Source organism: Micropterus dolomieu, linkage group LG03, assembly GCF_021292245.1.
Source record: "Micropterus dolomieu isolate WLL.071019.BEF.003 ecotype Adirondacks linkage group LG03, ASM2129224v1, whole genome shotgun sequence".
NCBI classification, from domain to species: Eukaryota; Metazoa; Chordata; class Actinopteri; order Centrarchiformes; family Centrarchidae; genus Micropterus; species Micropterus dolomieu.
The window spans coordinates 18866843-18885193 of NC_060152.1; the positions used below are offsets into that span (position 1 = coordinate 18866843).

At 41.9% G+C, this 18351-nt stretch overlaps 1 protein-coding gene across 1 annotated transcript in view; it reads left to right on the forward strand.

The window, feature by feature from the left end:
- The first annotated feature begins 3966 nt into the window (after positions 1–3966).
- kirrel3l (kirre like nephrin family adhesion molecule 3, like) overlaps positions 3967–18351 on the forward strand; it is a 92500-nt gene continuing 78115 nt past the window's right edge. The window contains exons 1-2 of the mRNA XM_046045804.1: positions 3967–4105; positions 4638–4777. The gene's annotated coding sequence lies outside the window, so the exon portion shown is untranslated. The remainder of the gene's footprint in view (positions 4106–4637; positions 4778–18351) is intronic.

Genomic DNA, 18351 nt, shown 5'->3' on the forward strand with positions numbered 1-18351 from the left:
ACCTTTTCCAGAGTGCTCTGGACCTCAGACTGGGCCGAAGGTTTACCTTCCAACAAGACAATGACCCTAAGCGCACCGCTAAAATAACGAAGGAGTGGCTTCACAACAACTCCGTGGCTGTTCTTGAATGGCCCAGCCAGAGCCCTGACTTAAACCCAATTGAGCATCTCTGGAGAGACCTGAAAATGGCTGTCCACCAACGTTTACCATCCAACCTGACAGAACTGGAGAGGATCTGCAAGGAGGAATGGCAGAGGATACCCAAATCCAGATGTGAAAAACTTGTTGCATCTTTCCCAAAACGACTCATGGCTGTATTAGATCAAAAGGGTGCTTCTACTAAATACTGAGCAAAGGGTCTGAATACTTATGACCATGTGATATTTCAGTTTTTCTTTTTTAATAAATTTGCAAAAATTTCTACATTTCTGTTTTTTTCTGTCAAGATGGGGTGCTGACTTTTTTGATTTTTGGAAAATGGCTGCAATGAAACAAAGAGTGAAAAATTTAAAGGGGTCTGAATACTTTCCGTACCCACTGTATATATATAAATATAAATAAAATATATATAATTATATAATATAAATATATATATATATGTTTGTTTATCACTGGGTTTGTGTTTACTGGCTAATACGGTGAGTGATATCCAGTACAGTGTTTCCCATACATTCATTTATTTGTGGTGGCCCACTACATTATCAGCGCTGACTGCCACATATTGATTTCTGCTCTAATTTACACTTACATATACTGCAGCACATAGCTAACATAGCTCCTCTCTTTAACAATAACAGTGTTTTTAAATGATGTAAAAATAAATGAAATAAAATACATACATTCCCAATACATTTGATTATATATGGGTTTTAAGAATGCTAAACACAACCAGTAAAATATTTGTGTAAATAATGAACTAACTGAAAACACATACCTGTACAAATCAGTAGAAAACAAGAAATGCTCTGTAGCATGCACTCTCTTCCACACACGCTGTTCATCAGTCTCCTATTAGCAAATAAACACACAGGAAACCCCCTAGCACTGACAAACATTTGTCCTATATAACTTGCAAAAAGTGTATTTACAAGGTTTGTATTTGAACGACACGGCTGCATGTTTACACTCTTAAGACTAGCATTCACTTTATAACTGCATATTGTTATGTTATATTATCTACAAAACGAAATAAACTCCTAATGATAACCAGCAGAAAAATCCATACCTCCTCCCAGTGAGCAAAGCGCGGACTGACAGGCGCAGAGTTTACATCGTAAAACTGAGACCTCTTAAAGTGACAGTACAGTTTGAATATACTCTAAAAACGTACAAAACATGTTATGAACTTAATAAAGCACATATTCAGCAATACTTATCAGGATTTGGTGAAAAAATTAAATATAATTTCAACCTGGTTACACTCGCTCCCTCTCTCTCTCTCTCTCCCGCAAACACATTGACAGTGGACCAGTCTGTGTATTCAATGGTTAGTATCATTCTGTGGGAAACACTGCGGTAAATCAGACAGGTTGATAGAAAAACATTCTTGTCTCAATTTTTTGTTCAACGGGTCTGGTAGTGTGACCTTATCACATTTCAGTTTGGCCAAGTAACGATTCTTTTCTTCGACTTGCTGCTAAGGTTATTTACTTGTTATGGATTGCTTGCGGAAGTCTGCCAGAAGTTAAGTTTGGGCCAGAGTAATGCACATGCGCAGTACCGTTTGTTTATGTTACCGCAATGGTAACAACATAAACGAACGGTATTGCGCATGTGTGTTACTCTGGCCCAAATTTAAAGAGGTGGTATTATGCTTTTTGGCTTTTCCCCTCTCCTTTATTGAGTTATGTATCTTTTATGTGCATGTAACAGGTTTGCAAAGTGAAAAAGCCCAAAGTCCAGCCCAAAGGGATTTCCCAGAAAGCACTGCTCTGAACCGCTTGAAAACAGCTCATTTGTAGTCCAGCCCTTCACTTCCTTTACTTGTGACGTCACAATGAAAACGCGTCATAAAGCTTGTCAAGCGGCTAGCTTGGTCAGGCACGCCCTCAAACCAAGCTAGTCTGAGCGGAGGCCCTTTGGCTTGACTTGCATTTGTTTGGTTTTCCATCGTAGAAATGTTGTACCTGTACCAGCTTCCAGGTACTTTTTTTTTGTAACACCTCACCTCCGTCGAGGTTCCAAGTGAGCTGAGGGATACTAAAATGTAACGTGAATGTCACCGGGGTGACGTGTGTGTGTGTGAGTTCTGGAGCAGCGTAGGGTCACGCCCCCTTGTATGGGGGAAGCGGGGATGAATTGAGCCGAGGGACCCAGAATGGCAGGGGCGCCAAAGGAAGGGAGCCGGACGCGGTGGTCACCACACACGACGGTAGACGGAGAGTCAACATAGACGGAGACGAGACAGGGACTGAGGTAGACTTCGGAAGAGAGTCAACCGCACTGCAGAGTAACCCTTTGGGTAGACACAGCGGCCCGGAGCCAAGAGGAGAAGTCGCAGAGTATCTGGAGTAAGAAACGGCCTTTGTGGAAGTGCGTGGGGGAGAACGCCATCGGAGACACGAGGAGGGGTCGGAATTCGTTCCCCCCCTCCTTCCCTGTAAGTAGCTTACCCACGCCTTTTTGTTTGCGATCTGCCTGTCCCGACGTGCCCAGTGAACAAGCTGTCACTTTTTAGTCGTAATTTTAACTTGTAGTATTTGGAGGAGCGAGCCAGTACATTAGAGATTCCCGGTCCTATTTGGGGTTTGATTTTGTTGCACGTCTGATTTAGTAGTTTATTTGCATGCACATTTTTTTGTTTGTTGAAGGTATTGTGTGGAACTCTTTGACTGCCGTGAGCATCCTGTCACTTAGGTTACTGCAGACCACTGCCGAGAGGAGGAACGAGTATCGAGAGCAGTGGAAGAGAGGCGGCGGGCCGATGGACTGAAACAGGGATCTTAAAGACTAACTATTGAGGACCGGACAGATTAAGGCTTGCCCAATGACTTTTATTACAAGTTTTATTATAAATGACTGACCTTTTTATAATTTTAGGTCTTTTAATTGAGGTGCTTTTGTGGTTCATTGTTTTATTTTAATAAATACATCGGCATTGGTTTTATGAACAGTACTGGTCTGACCCTGGTTTTGTTGTTTTGGTGCAGCCTGTTCCCCATCAGAACCTTACCTAAATTTAGTTTTAGTTTTCCACTTTATCATAACAGACGTCCCACGAACAGAGATTCGGTGGGCCCGTCGCATGAAAACACGACAGACTGCTGATTGGTCACAGAGAATCGTCACTATTCACTGCATCATCATTGCTTGCACCAGACGGAGGCTAGTGGAACCCAGGTCACAAAGGGTTAACAACACGGAAGTGTCTTAGCCAATGAGAGCACAGGTTTACAGCAACATAGCAGGCTAGACTGCATGTGCCAGTCAGACGACTGGTTTCTGGGTAAAAACGTAGCTCAGATAAAACAGTAAAATCACAATAAGTTGTCAAATAAGAGTGATAACAGTCTGTACTTTGACTGTAGATGTGGACGTGTGTGAGGTCCTGTTCACTGAAACTGTCAAAGATGTGTGGTGTGGAGAAAGTAGGGAGGACACACGGCTGGCAGGTATAGTTCAACAGGTTTATTAACAAACAAAAGGCGAGCACACTTACTGGCGGAGTAGCTGATAAACAAAAGTCCAAAAACAAGGTAATCCAAAGGAAACAGGGAGACGTGCCAAGCAAGGCAGACAACATGAGACAGAGCGTATACACACGACAATGACCAGACAAAGACTGAGGGGAAACAAGCAAGGATATATACACAACAGGGTTAACGAGCTGGGAGGAGGTACACAGGTGATACTAATGAGACTAATGAGACACAGGCAGGCAGAGAGAGAGCAGGGGAAAACAGAGAGACAGACATGCAGAGGGATTACTGGGGTAACAGACATGACACAGGTTACTGAGCACTAGATGATAGACAAGACAGAACCCCGATACCCAATAGACCAAAATAACAAATAATAAACTAACCAAACTCAAAAGTGCAAAACGTGGCATGGCTGACAGGCAGAGTGTGACAGAAACCTGCCGAAGAGAGAAATGCCTGAATTGGTGAGTTGCGGTAAAAAAAAAACTTTAAATGCTGCGTCAGGAGGTGCTAGGCTAAGCTAGCGAGTTCGAGTGCATGGACCTGCAGCTAACAAAATTAGCATTGAGTGATGAACAGTGCTATTAGCCTACTGTTGTAGACTTCAACTAAAGTTAATCTGTTTGACAACTCAATTGAGGCAATATAAAAATGTCAGAGTGTTTTAGTGCTCAATGTTTTCCTGGCTGGTAAAGCTACTGTTTAATACTGAAGCTACATAAGTTATGTTTTGTCAGACATTTTATTTCATTGTTCATGGTGAATCTGTTGCATTTGAACATTGTTCTTTATATTCAAAAATGTATAAGCAGTGTTAGGTTAAAATAGAAACCTGGGTCTATTTTATTCAGTAATTCATTTGATGTAAGAGGTATTTAAAAAAAAAAAAGTTAATTGTGCTATTTATATATGTATATATTTTGAATGATTATTTGAGAAATGCATTTAAGAAGGCTATTGACTAAATAACTTTTCTGGCCACGTCAATGACTGCAGGCCAGGTTTTTTCTTTGAGCTGAGTTAAAGTTGATGGCGAGCCAACCCAGATGAGACCTTGAAATCCCTGGATTGAAGATCCCTGAAGTGAGGAACTCTGAGCTAAGGACTGGTGATCTTACCCCTCTCCTGCCACGGCGGTAGGATAACCAGTATAAACTGCACAAAACCAGCACCACTTTTACACTCAATTTCCAGCACCACTTGCGCAACCCCACACTTCCACTCTGACTTTATTTTTTTATTTTGGACTTTGAATGGACAATTACCTTCCTCATCCCTTTGGAAGCGCATCCCTGGTGTCTGCAGAACTGAGAATTCATTTGGTTTATATGGTGTACTATGATGTCCTGGTTATTGTGGCTTTGGCTATCGCTCATACAGTGAAAAGCGAACGATTATGAAGTTGATGTGAGATGTAAAGTGATAATTTTGAAACAGGTATTGTTTAATAAGGTCCTTCTCCAGAAGTGAATATTGAGGATTTAGATTTTGAGTTATTGATAACAGTGTGCACCCAGTAAGAAAATAAGAGAAATAGTTGAAAATAGATCAGTGATTTTAGCCCAGCTGAAAAACAGAGCTATACAAGCTCAGTGGTTTCAACCTTACAGAAAGGTGCCAAAGATAATAATTCCTTAAGAGAGTGAAACTGAGGTGTTTCGATAAAGTGAACTGTATATTAAACCTATGGTTATATTATTTTTGGTTTATTGTTTAAAAAAATACAAGTTCCCAGTTCATAACTCTTGTGTGGTCACTGAATATTGCAAGCAGCATTCTGCTCCCTGCCGAGTCTAGAAAATTCTGATTCTGGTCCAGTTTAGCTGTAATATTTTATAATAAATAATTTACTGTCTGTAATCCTTAGTAGGGTTAGGAGCCGTGTGCTACACTAGCAACAGAAAGTTTTATATTTTACAGTTTTCGTATGTAATTTCATCACTAAATCCACTTCTGAGAAGTTTTGAGGTGAGAAATCAACCGTGTAGATTTCGAATATTGACAGTTTTAGGAGAAGTGATGGCAGAACAAATATGTGCTTGAATGTTTTCGGAGTTGAGGAGCTCCGCAAGTGGCTGCGGGGGATGCCTGTGCCAACCCGTGGGAGGAGCTGGTGAGGCCGGCCAGCCACCCGCTCACAGAGCCCTCTGCTCCCGCCGTCACACAGACCGCTGCAGCAACAACGGCAGAGGAAAACACAGTTGGAAGGTTTTCATACCACTAATCTGTCTTTACATTCTGAGGAATGTTGAAACGTTTTAACTTAAAAAAGAGAAAGCTGTGTGGATCGCTGGTGTGTGTCGCATTGAATATTACATCGCAGCAGTTGTGTGTGGTGTCGTTATGACGACAAGCTACATACTATCTCTGGGTACTATCTGCATTGGAAAATGGAGCAGGGCCGAGTAAAGTCGAGTCTATCGATTTGCGCTATGGTAGCATTTTTCGGCAAGGCAGCATAGATCGTCAGAACACCGGCAACAGTTCAACGTTTAGTCCTAAAAGACGATGCAACTCCGACTCTGTTTGGGCCTGGAAATTCACAATCACAACCTGTAAGTATGCTTTATTGGTTGTGAATTATATTTAAAATAAACATGGCAATGTAACTTCACAGACTGTTCAAGTGCGGAGTTATTGTAAACCTTGGCTAACACAGCTAAAGTTATAGCTATAATGCTAATGTTACACCTGATGTGAAAGCAACTGAGCAAACGTTCAAATTGTTTGGCCAATTTTTATGTAAAATTGAGTTGAAATATGGTGATTTTTGTAGTGGTTTATGGTAAGATGTGGAACAATGATGTTATGTGGTTGTGGACTTGAGTAACTTATAACATCTGCTAGGTTACGGTCGCAGTCTGAAGCAGCTTTGATTTGGATCTCACTACCTTGTTTCTTATGACCCGCCCTTTTCTGCTTCTGATTGTCTAGTAGTCCTTACCTGGGAACTGCGCATGTGCAACTCCCAACAAAGATTTTGTACAAGTAAGATGCGTGACTCTGTAGCTCAAGAGCGGAGCGTACAACACATAGGGTGAAAAGAGGAGCGCAGCAATGAGAAGAATGTTCTGGTACAACCCCTAAATAAGATTTTGAATCTGAAAATGAGCATAATGCCACCTCTTTAACTTCCGGAGCCTACCTTTTTATACTAGCCTCATGAAAAACTCATCACAGACTCAAACTGGTTCTCACAGGGATAGAAGTACAAGAGAACACAGACAAAACACACAATCAGGCCCAAATACACCTCTGCCAACAGATGGGCTTATGGCTTTGTTGAGGTGGAGTTTGCCATCCTGCCTGTCCCATTTTCCGAAAATCCACTTTAATTAACATATCAGAGCTCCAAACGAGGCTAAACCTCTTCTCTGCAAACTATAATCTGCCCAGTTTGAACTGACCAACCATAGAGCATACATGATAAGGCTTGCCAACTGAAACACAAGGATAATCCAGTTATACCTGCTTATACGGTGGACAGCTAAAAGCACTGATCTGACAAGCTTTTTCCATAGTACCATAGCTTGCATTTTGATCTAACCATTTTGATTTACTCATATCATGTGGCTCAATCTGATAGGATTCTTTAAGTCATTTTAGCCGCATTATCTGGCATGTGCGCCACTAGAATAAACAAGCATATGCCTTTCTTTTATTCCTCCCGTGCCGTCTATGACTTTATTCCCATCCATACAACTTTCTCCCATCCTGTCACTCTATCCTAATCTCCTAAACCTTAACACCCCCTACCTCTATAACACTTCATCCCTTATAAAATGTATTTCTTTTCTTTTCAAAAAGTGTACTCCCAAAACATTCTACCACTCCCTCCCTTTTCTGCTCTCCTTCCAAATATATATTTTGATCTGAAGGTGTCACAGGAGCAATGGCAGAGTGACTGTGGTTCCCCCCCATCTGCAGACTTACAAGACCGGCAGGGAAAGTTGAACGGACCAACAGATGGAGGGTATTGTGTGAGGCAGGGTGCTGGGTAGAGTGTGGCCGTAGTGTCGCAGAAGATGTAGGGAGTTGTGCGAGTGTACGTGTGTGCACGTGATTGTCAGTGTGTTTGTGCATGTGTAAATGGAGCACACTTGTTTTTGTGTGTGCAAGTATGTTTTGTGTATGTGTGCATTTGTGCCTTTGTGTTTGTGTGCAGCGGGAGGGGGTGGTTTAACACAAGATGTTTGAAAGCTGTTGGCCTGACAGGCTGTCACAAGACTGCTTGGTTAATAGAGTCTCCTGGAATGTCCCCTCCTGCAGTTTTAATGAACCCCAAGCCAAAAGGCCTAATGAAGCGTGCTCCGTTTGCCAAAACAGTCCCTCAGCTTGACCTCCCCTGACCCACACTACTCCCATGCCACTTGAGGGTGGGTCTCCATGGTGACCGACCTAAAGAGTCAACTGGGCCAAAGTTGTCAAAGAGACAAAGGAGGGAGCTAAGTTAGAGAAAAGCAAGCAGTTAAGACAAAGGACATCAGAACATGTGCCTGCATATGTTTAAAGATGGAGGCGTTTCACCAGTTTTAAATGTTGCGCCTTTCTGCTTTTCTTTGTTAGCTGAACGATAAAGACCAGTTAGCAAAAAGCTGCTGTTTTCTGGCCAAGAAAACATTATTCTTAACAAGCTCTTTCCCTTTGTCAGCATCCAAAAAGACACACAAACACAAATGCATGCACACAGACAAGTTGGTCCTCATTGCAGTTTAACTATTCTTTGTTCAAGCCAAGCAAGAGCCTCATTATTCAATAAGTTAAGACTATAACACAGGCAGCGTTGTGTGTATTCAAGAGGGATGCTGGTGTGTGTGTGTGTGTTAAGTATGAGTTAAGGACTAATAAAGTGCAAGACACCTAATTAAACAGTCTTTGTTTATGCTCTGTAGCAGTGGTATAAACTCAGCAGGCACAATACAGAGTAGTATGCCAGGTCGCTATGCTCTCATTTGAATAACTACAGACAAAAGCAAATGAGAGAGAAGGGGGCAATCAACTTCAAAAGAAATTCTTGCTTAATTGCGAAAGTGTGAGAAAACTAGCAAAGACAAAGGAGAATGAGCTGATTAAAGTTACATTGAACATTGTTTGCAACCCGTAACAACATTTGAGTCTGATCTTATTTTAAAGGTACATTGAATATATCCTTAGGGGCAGTATATAATTTGATTAAAAGTCTTTAGTTCCCATTCCTGATTGCATCTTGACAGGTCCCGAAACAGGGAGTGTGACTTCTGACTGAAAATTGACCAAAGATAAACAGTTTCTAGACTGGATAACATTTGATTAATGTTTTTCTTGTTTTTTTTGTTTTTTTTTTTGCTTTGCTGCTGTGAACTGATGAAGCACAGCACTGTCAATTTAGAATAACAAGTACAGACACGCAATGGTTCTCTTCCAGCACCAAACATAAAAGGAAGAAACGGCACATGGATGGATGGACTTGTTTAATTATAATGTGAATCAGTCCTGAATCCCCTCCACCACTCCCCAATGCACCCCCCTTTAAGACAACATGGTGGAAAACCTGAATGGGCAATCAGTGCTGTTCCGCCTGTGCACATTCCTGAATTCAGCACTCAAATAGTGCCATTCATTATAAGCCTTATTAAAATAAACACAGACTTTATGATATAATAACAAATAAGCCAGGCTGCAAATACTGCCATTATCGACAGAAATTAAAAGTGCCAAGGAACACTATATTACCTCTGTAACCTGTCTCTTTCTCTTTTCTCTCCCACACACAAAGAAATGCGCCCACTTGTACACACATACATACACACACATACACACACACACACACACCCATTGAAATAAAGTAATCAAGGTTATTTAAATGAGTGTGAAGGCTGCATAAACAGTGTAAACGGTAAAGAACATTATGGGCTATGCATTGCTGATCTCGCAAGGTGGTGAGAGGGGGTGTGCTACGGGGGTGGTTATGGTCCAAGTGGAGGTATGTGCATGTAAAAAGACCACTCACAGCAGGAAATTTGCAGATTTTTACACACTGTCTCAATAAACAAAATCAACTACATACATAACAAGCGTTTAGCTTACTCTGCTTAATCTGTGCAATGTTCTTATTTCATTTTTTTTTTTTGCTACCAGACTTGGTAAGGGTGTCAGGGGACATTGGGAGCAGGATTGGAGATTTTGTGGGATCTGCCTGTGTGCAAGAGGGGAACTAGAGGGGTTCCTGAGTGCTACCAGCTGACATTTCCATGCAATCCAAAGACCAATTGATTAAAGGGTTATGAACATGTGCATATGGAGGTGCTATTGTGGCAAATATTTGCCATATGGAGAAGGGATTGCACCTCAGTTACTCTGAATGTAGTAAATGTGCTATGTATCAGCGTTGCCTCACATGCTATATGCTTATATCTTCAGTCAGGCTTGGGAAATTGTAGGCTCACTAACAGACATGCCAAATATTTCAAAATACATAATAATGGAGGTCATTGATCTGGGTATTGATGTGAAAAATATGCGATCCCTGTGATTTTTATTTACCCATTGCTACAAAATAATTTTAACCCATTTGCTACAAAGTATATTATAATCCCATGATATAGATAAAGTATTAAAAACATTTTGCAGTGTAAAAATGACTTCTAATTTTAGGGATATCTAGAAGCAAGCAAGGCATGAAGTCCATCATTTGTTCTTGTTAGCACCATGGGCATGTTGTTAATCACGGGTAGGCAGACGCAAAGATAAACAGATAAATAGAAGTTAAATGAATACAAGACAAGAAGATAAGATTGATACAACTCTCAAATGTGAAGCCACAGCCAGGAGACAATTAGCTTAGCTTAGCATAAAGGCAGGTATCAGGGAAAAACAGGTAACAAAATCCACATTCCAGCATGTATAAACTTACTAATTTATATGCTACATCTTGTTGGTTGAATCTGTAAAAAATCTGCAGTGTATAAAAAAGTTCTGTTCCTCCAGGAAGTCACTGGAAGCCACCAGCCAGTAAATAGTCCAGTTGTTATGCTTCAGTTTTTGTATGGATTAAACAATCAAGATATAACGTGTTAATCAGTGAGCTTTATGATAAGGTGGCTTTTTGTTATCTTTGTACAACATCATGCTAACTGTTTTCCTGATTTCCCATTATAATGCTAAGCTAAGCTAACCTCTCCTGTCCTTTATATTTAACAGACAGATATGAGAGTGGTATCGATGTTCCCGTCTAAATCTTGGAAAAAGAGCAAAATGTCACACTGTTCCTTTGCATATCTTGCCCACTCACCGGAAAACAGTTGCCATGAGTTAAATTAAAACATCCCAACTCTCATTACAACAACAGAAATGTATCAGTCATAATTTTGGTAATCAATATCTGGGAACTGAGTGGATGAATTACGGGTAAAATGTATCAGAGAAATATATCTGTAATTGTAGTAACTACAAATGTCTTGAAACATAAAAAATGTGAGGGCTGCACACTGACAGTGCATTTTAGGCTGACACCGTCGATTCATTCAATGCTACGCAGAACTTCTGTACCAATTTGAGCATTGGGCATATTTCATAGGGCTATGTTTTATTGTAGTAAGAATGTGCTTTGGGGGCTGCTGTTGGATGAATCAACGCTACCAAATTGAACTAATTGCACTGTTGCCTACCCAATGGACCCGGTCTGGGACTCAGGAGAGCCAAGAGCTGAGAACCGGTGAATACATTACTGAAGCCGACTAATTGCTCACACCTGTGCCTGCCCAGTTGACTCTGCTGGGGATTCAAGGGAACGATAAAAAGCAAAGCTGGAAACATGGGTGTGGCACATAGAGTTAAAGTTTAGAGATTATCTATCTGTCTGTCTGTCTGGTCGGTCCTTGATGGGGGGGTTGTTGATCTTGTATAGTGTTCAGGTTCCACTCAGTAACAGTAGGTGCCTTCAGAATTGTTCTTTGGTTTTGAAAGCTGGCAAATATAAGTGGCCTGCTTTGTCACCAGCTCAAATACACAACCTCAACCACCTCTCTTGTAAAAAAAAAATAAAATAAAATAAAATAAAGACACAAGGTGACTGCTTATGTGCAACTAGACCAAAAGTATTGAGCTTGGACAACTAAGCTATGAATCAGACTGTTTCCTATTTCAGTTCCATCTGCTTTTAGTTACCTGAAGAGTGGAATGCCACATGATGGACATTATATGTGTAGGTACATAAATAAAAAAGTAGATGGAAGCGATGGAAATCCTGTTGGAATGGGGTTTTTTGTATCTTAAGGCTGACGTACCTTTTTTCACAAAGACACAACAGTTACTTTTACTTCTTTATAATTTCATTTTTTCATTGTCACATGATATTGTGCGTTGTGAGCGTTATATCGTTATTTTTTCCAAGCTCATGGTTTATTAAATGTCTCCACATTTTAAGTGAAGACAATAGAGAGGGGAGAAGATCAGAAGAGTGGCAGTGTGCTGAGATCGCTGTTGTCTGACCAAAGGCTTCCTGGGCAGAGCAGAGATGATCTGAGTCTCACAGCATGAATTCCACACACCCTTCACCACACAAACAGCAATTCTGTGCAATGCATGCATGCGCCTTGTGGCTTCCACACACCATACACCATGCCTTGGAGACACACACACACACACACACACACACACACACACACACACACATTGAAATACATGGACAAAGCTTTACTCCTAGCAAGACTGCAAACTCTGGCTTTTATGTACAGTGTTCGAGAAATGCGTCTTACTGGAATCTGGAGGCAAAACAAACTATACACAAATATCGACTTTTTCTTGACAAGGTTTTCCATTCGGATCGATCATTTTGAGGATGATGCTGTTCCTTATGTTACGCATAAACGGCTGCCCAACTCCAATCTAACCATGCTGCAGTTCGATGTCAGAAATACCCATGTGGCTTCATTTTCTCCTGGCCATAAAACCATATAAATGTGCATAAATATGTTCTTACACAACTTTCACTGTGTGTAACCAGCTCTTCAACTTTACTGTGAGATCTAACATTTTTCTACTCACCTGAGAATCATCTGCTGGCACAATACATAGCCAGTATGTCTGGTCATGTTTTCCTTTGTACAACTGTGTAATTGTGGGCCTTGTCTATTGTTGTTTGTGACTCCACCTTCATTGTTGTTACACCTTCTGCTTGTACCTTGGTAAGGTTAAGCAATCTCTCAAGGGGTATGATGTACCATACTTTATGTACAAGGTATAACAAAGAGAACACCATCTGTATAGGTTCGGAGGGAAGGGAGGTTTGTGTGTGTGCACATATATCTGAGCATGAGGGCACAAAGCCATCCCCTTATGGCCCATTGTTTTGGAAGGGTATGACTCCTGCACTCCTCCCTTGGATGTTGAGGGAATAGAGCACAGTCTGGCTAATATTTAACTAATGACTGTGCCTTCTAGACTCGACCACCCTCCTCTCACCAACTGCCAGACCTGAGCCATCTCTGCAGTGAACGTCACTGAAGTGTGGCAGTGTGAAATAGAATGTGGAGGGATAGGGCTCTGCACAGTATCAGGGGAGATGGGTACGGGAGAAAATAACTGTTGGAGAGCCCATAAAGGAGCTGTGAGCGATGGAGAGATGGATGCACAGTGTTGTGTGGGAGGCCAACGAGTCCAGCAGTCTGAGAGAATGCCATATGCTACCTTGAGGCAGGCAAAGTCTAGCAAAAGGCGAAGGAGAAGCAGAGTAAGACAAGAGTGGCTGGTTTCCATCAGTGCTGATATTATATGTGTCTGGCCTTCACATTTCCCATCAAGGAGCACACTTATGGATAGAGGCTATGCTACTGACGGAGGGGAAACAAAAGAAGAGTCTGAAAAAGGCAGAGGAAGGGAGGGACAGAGATAGGAAGAGTGAAAAGGCATAATTAAATGAGTCTGTGTTAGTCGAGTGGGAGGCCCAGAAGAGGAAAAACAAAAATCTGTAAGGGCAAAATAACAAGAGTGGAAATTAAGGGGAAATCAGGGAGACGGGGTGAAGTGAAGAGGGGTAGATAGACATAAAAGATGCAGCAGGGCTGATTATTGTTATGTAGCCACCAATGTGGACCGAAGCCCCTGGTGCTGTCAGGCAAAAGTATTAGTCACTTCAATAATTAATCACCCTGGGAGCATGTTGTTGCAGCTATGCACTGACCCATTTCTCTAACATTTTTCTCAACAGTAACATACCCACCAAGCCCCTCTTCCATACCTTCATTTAGTGAGATCGGGGTGCAGCCCACATTCACTGGGTCAAGCCTGGTCATTTATTAGCCACATTTCTCAGGAGGAATAAAAGTAATCTTGCTGCTCTTCTCAAAGGCTTGAAACCATGCAGGGAGACAGAATAGTGGCCTCGGCAGTGGCCCAATGGGCCTTGCTGACTGTCTGTCCTGGTGAAATATGAAGCCCATATGTAGGACGGCCATCTGAAAGAGGGACCCAACAGGGCTCCTTCAGGCTTTGATGCTCATCACCACAAAAGCAGATGGCTGTGTCCTGGTCTTAAAACTTTTTTTGAAACAACCCCCCCCCTCTTCTTTTGTCGAATCCTATCCGGCCTATTAGCCCCCTGCCTGTCATAGTCTAGCAGCCTATGCTTAGCCCCCAGGGGGCTTCCAGAGCTATGGAATGAAGTCAAGCTTCCCCATTGACACAGGTCTCATTGGATAGCTTTGAATAGAAGTTAACCGAGTGAAAAGACATGTTTTAGAGGACAAAATGGAATAAGGTGTGGGGTGGATCAATACTGCAGGGTTGTTTAGACTTGAAATGCTTTGCTCTCTGTGTGCTCAGACAAAGCAGTGCTGACTGCAGGTGGCAAAGAATTTTTCCGGACATTGGGTAAAAAGTAACAAAGGGTGTTTAATGGAAGAGAAACCTGCATGCATCTGTCTAAAAGATAGGGATCAAAGCGGAGAGACAACCCGCTGTGTATGTATTCCTGCCCTCTTCAGTGAATCAAGCAGTATTCGTGAACAAGGTCCAATCCCAACCTGTGTGCTGCTTGTACCCAAGCAATTTCTAAGCCAGAAAGGCAATCAAGGACTTAAAGTCAGACACAATGCAAATAGGTTTGAGAGCCCATCTATAGTAATCCAACTGTGCCTCCTGCACCAGTCTCCTCTCCGTTTCAGCCTCTCTGTGGCACAAGCCAATTAACCGTTTGATTCAGAGCTGGGGATGAACACCCTAATTGATTACATGGCGATAGTTGATTCAATTGTCAATTTAGGCACAAAAAGCTGAGTAGAGATGCAAAACCTGGAAGTTTGCGGAACGAGTTCTTCACTAACTTGGCAGCACAATCGCTGTGTGTGTTTGTTTAGCGCAGGAAGGAAAAGTAAAGGAGGAAGGCATGGAAGCAGTGGAAGAGAGGCAGGCAGACTGACACTTGCTGTAGCTACTGCAGGTTGTTTACTTGCAGTCTCTGACTTACACCTCTCCTCTCCTTCTTCTTTCTCCTCAACACAGACATCCTTCGCTGCCTGAAGCGCACAAAGAAAAACACACTAACAGAGAGGCAGAAAGGCACACACACATATAAACATACACAAACACACAAATATTTGCATTAATACAAATACCCAAACGCACACACATATTATATGGCATATGTCAACATGGACACATTGTATACAGGTGGAAATAAAATACCCTGATAAAGACAAACACACACAGAATAAACATGCACATACATAATTAAAACTAAAGAATTCCACTTGCACACACTCATAGGTGCAAATACATGGGCACACAAAATGACATGGGTATTCAGGGATTTGCAGCAATTGTATTGTAAAAAACTTTCTTTTCCTCATCATGCCTGTGATTCTGCTTTGTTTACTCTGTCATGGAGAGTTGCTCCGTTCGATCAGGCTGGAGAGGTGCTAGGTTGGGTGGTTGTGCTAACGAAGTCTCAATGTGCCGTCTGTCGACAGGGTAATTTCCCAGGATAGCTCTGTGTTCTCACTTCTCATGGTTTCTGCTGGTAAAGATAGAAGCACCTGGGTCACTGGAGAGGAGAAACCTAATGGGTGCAGAATTCACCCACTATCCACTGTCCTCCTTCAAGGTCTCGACATACCTATTTCACTAGCCTGTTTACGCCATGTTTTTGCACACGGACACTGTAGATGATTACAACAAGCACATCAGAAAATCACACTGAAAGTTGATGTAAACCAGTTAAACCCATCCATTCCTTTGTTTACATGTTCAACAATGACAAAAAATAATTAAACCAAAGATAAGTTATACAGTATTATGTTGGATAGGTACATGGTAGTGAGTCAAACAAGTTCTCATTTAACTGCCACACTCAAAATGTTACTCTCTTACAGTCACTGTTATAACGTCCTGCATAGACACCTTGTAGTGTGTATTTGAACCATATATAATTAAGTTCATCTTTCAGCATACAACTTGGGTTTATTCCTAATGGGACAGCATATGAGAACGAGCATATCATCAAGTTTTTGTGCAGCTAATGTGGGTGGTTTTGGGAATCACTGTAAAGATGCATGAGATATGTTCTCATTGAAAGAGGGAATGGTCTCTTTAGGATTGCGTAGACACAATTCTCTGTTGATATTTTGGTGCTGTTGAGTTTGAGTGCACTACAGAGTCTTCATCTTCAAAGAGGGCTGGGCGATATGGCCAAAAAGGTTACCATGATAAAAACATTTCATTGATTCGATCATTCGATATCGATAATTATCACGATAAATGTCAAATCATTATATCTTTCAAGTTTAAAGGCTGATTTTTGCTCCCGAGTGAAAGTTGAAGAAACCAGATGGTTAATTGTGGTTTTAAACTTTTCTTCATGGACAGAACATGACAAACCGTGGATCACTTCACAAATCTGAGGTAGAACATTCAAAAAAAATATGATTAGTAAATCTTTTTTCAGTCCCTTTTCCTAAAACAAATATCTTAACAGATAGTAGTGCCAATTTGTTTGTGATTCAAATGAATTAAATCATTTATCATCATAATAATTTATTGACGATATATTGAACATTTGAAATTATTTTGCGATAATTATTGTTTTATTGCCCAGCCATGTGTTCAAATGTACATATCTTCACAGTTTGGGTCATCATATCTGTAAAAGAAGAGCACATGGTGGTGTACGAGGCGGAACAAAACATTGTTTTTCTATAGAGTTCCTTAACACAGATGAAACAACCACAGACCATGGTGTTTAAAATTTTGACAGCCATGCACAAGCCGCAATGTTTATGTAATTTCACAACTTATACAAGAGGCACACAGTGGCCACTTCCTTCTGTTCACTGTGGCATGCTGGCAGAGGGAGAAAACCATCTCTCTGTCATTATAGACCATTAACAGGGAATGGTCCAGGAACAATGAGCTGTGCAGGATGAAGACAAGAAGGTGGTAGAGAAAGACTTTACAGACTGTGTTGGGACTGATGTGTAGGGTCTGTGTTGACCAATTGTTAAAAAAAAAGTTGTTGGAGACAAAAAGTGTGCCAAGGGGACCTCTCCATCAATCTGACAGGGTCCACCCATGCCCAGCATGGACTTCTATGTGTGTGAATACGAGGGTGCGCAGCAGGGGGTTGCATGGATATAAGGCACTGCAAGTGGTTCTCCCAGATGGTTGTGTCCCACTGCTTGTAGGAGGTCTGCAGCCTTTATCTATGACAGGCAGTAGGTCTTAACATCCTCCACATGCATTGCCCCGCTCCAAGCCTGAGGCCCATAGGGCTGAAGTTAAGAGAAAGGCAGGGTGTCCCAGCGCAAGAACAATTCCCTGCTTCCCTGCTTCCCTCCGTCTTTTTTTTTTACTAGAGACAGAAAAGACCTCACTGACAGCCACTGCTCAAAACGCAGGGGACTGAGGATGCTCACTCTGTTCTTTGGCAAGTACTATCTTCCCTGAGTGCCACACACACCCATGAATGCCTGCACACACATTGACACGCACAAATGCGCCAGCATGGCATCTTCTTCCTCTGAGGGTTGAAGCTGGTCGAGAGCATCAGCATTGTTGGAGAGGCTTAGTGAGGGAGAGAAGGAAAGTCAACCAAAGCAAGATTAAGAAAGGCTGTGAGACAGAAATCGAGAGACAGGCACAGAGATGCCAGGAGACACTGAGCCACAATGCATTGCTAATCGACTTGCTGCCGACTTGCAAATCCAGCATTCTCATCTGGTCTATGCAAGGTCAACTGTGAGATGTAACGAAGCAAACAAAGGGAGACAGAAAAAGGGAGATGAGGAAGGACTGGATGAGTAACTGGTGCTGTGAGTAACTCTTGTTAATAGAGAGAGGTGACATGATCTAGATTTAGGACAGTGTTTCTGTCGCTGCATAGGTGAATTTTAAAAATTGTTCGCTTCAGTGTCCTCCACGATGCCACCTTGTTACCGCTCAAATCTCCAGGAAGTAATTTTTCAGTGAGACCGGTGTGTGTGTGTGTGTGTGTGTGTGTGTGTGTGTGTCACAGCGGATACGGGTTATTCTTTTATCCTTTGACCCAGATTTGAGGGAGAACTGAACAGGGGACATGAAAGACAGGGACCTCCCAGCAGACCCAGGGTCATGTGAAACCTGAACACATGGGCACACATCGGCACAGCCAGCCGAGCAGATAACACTATTATGCATACATAGTGTCCATACAGACTCACATCACACACATGCTCCCAAAAATGCATGCATGCGCACACAC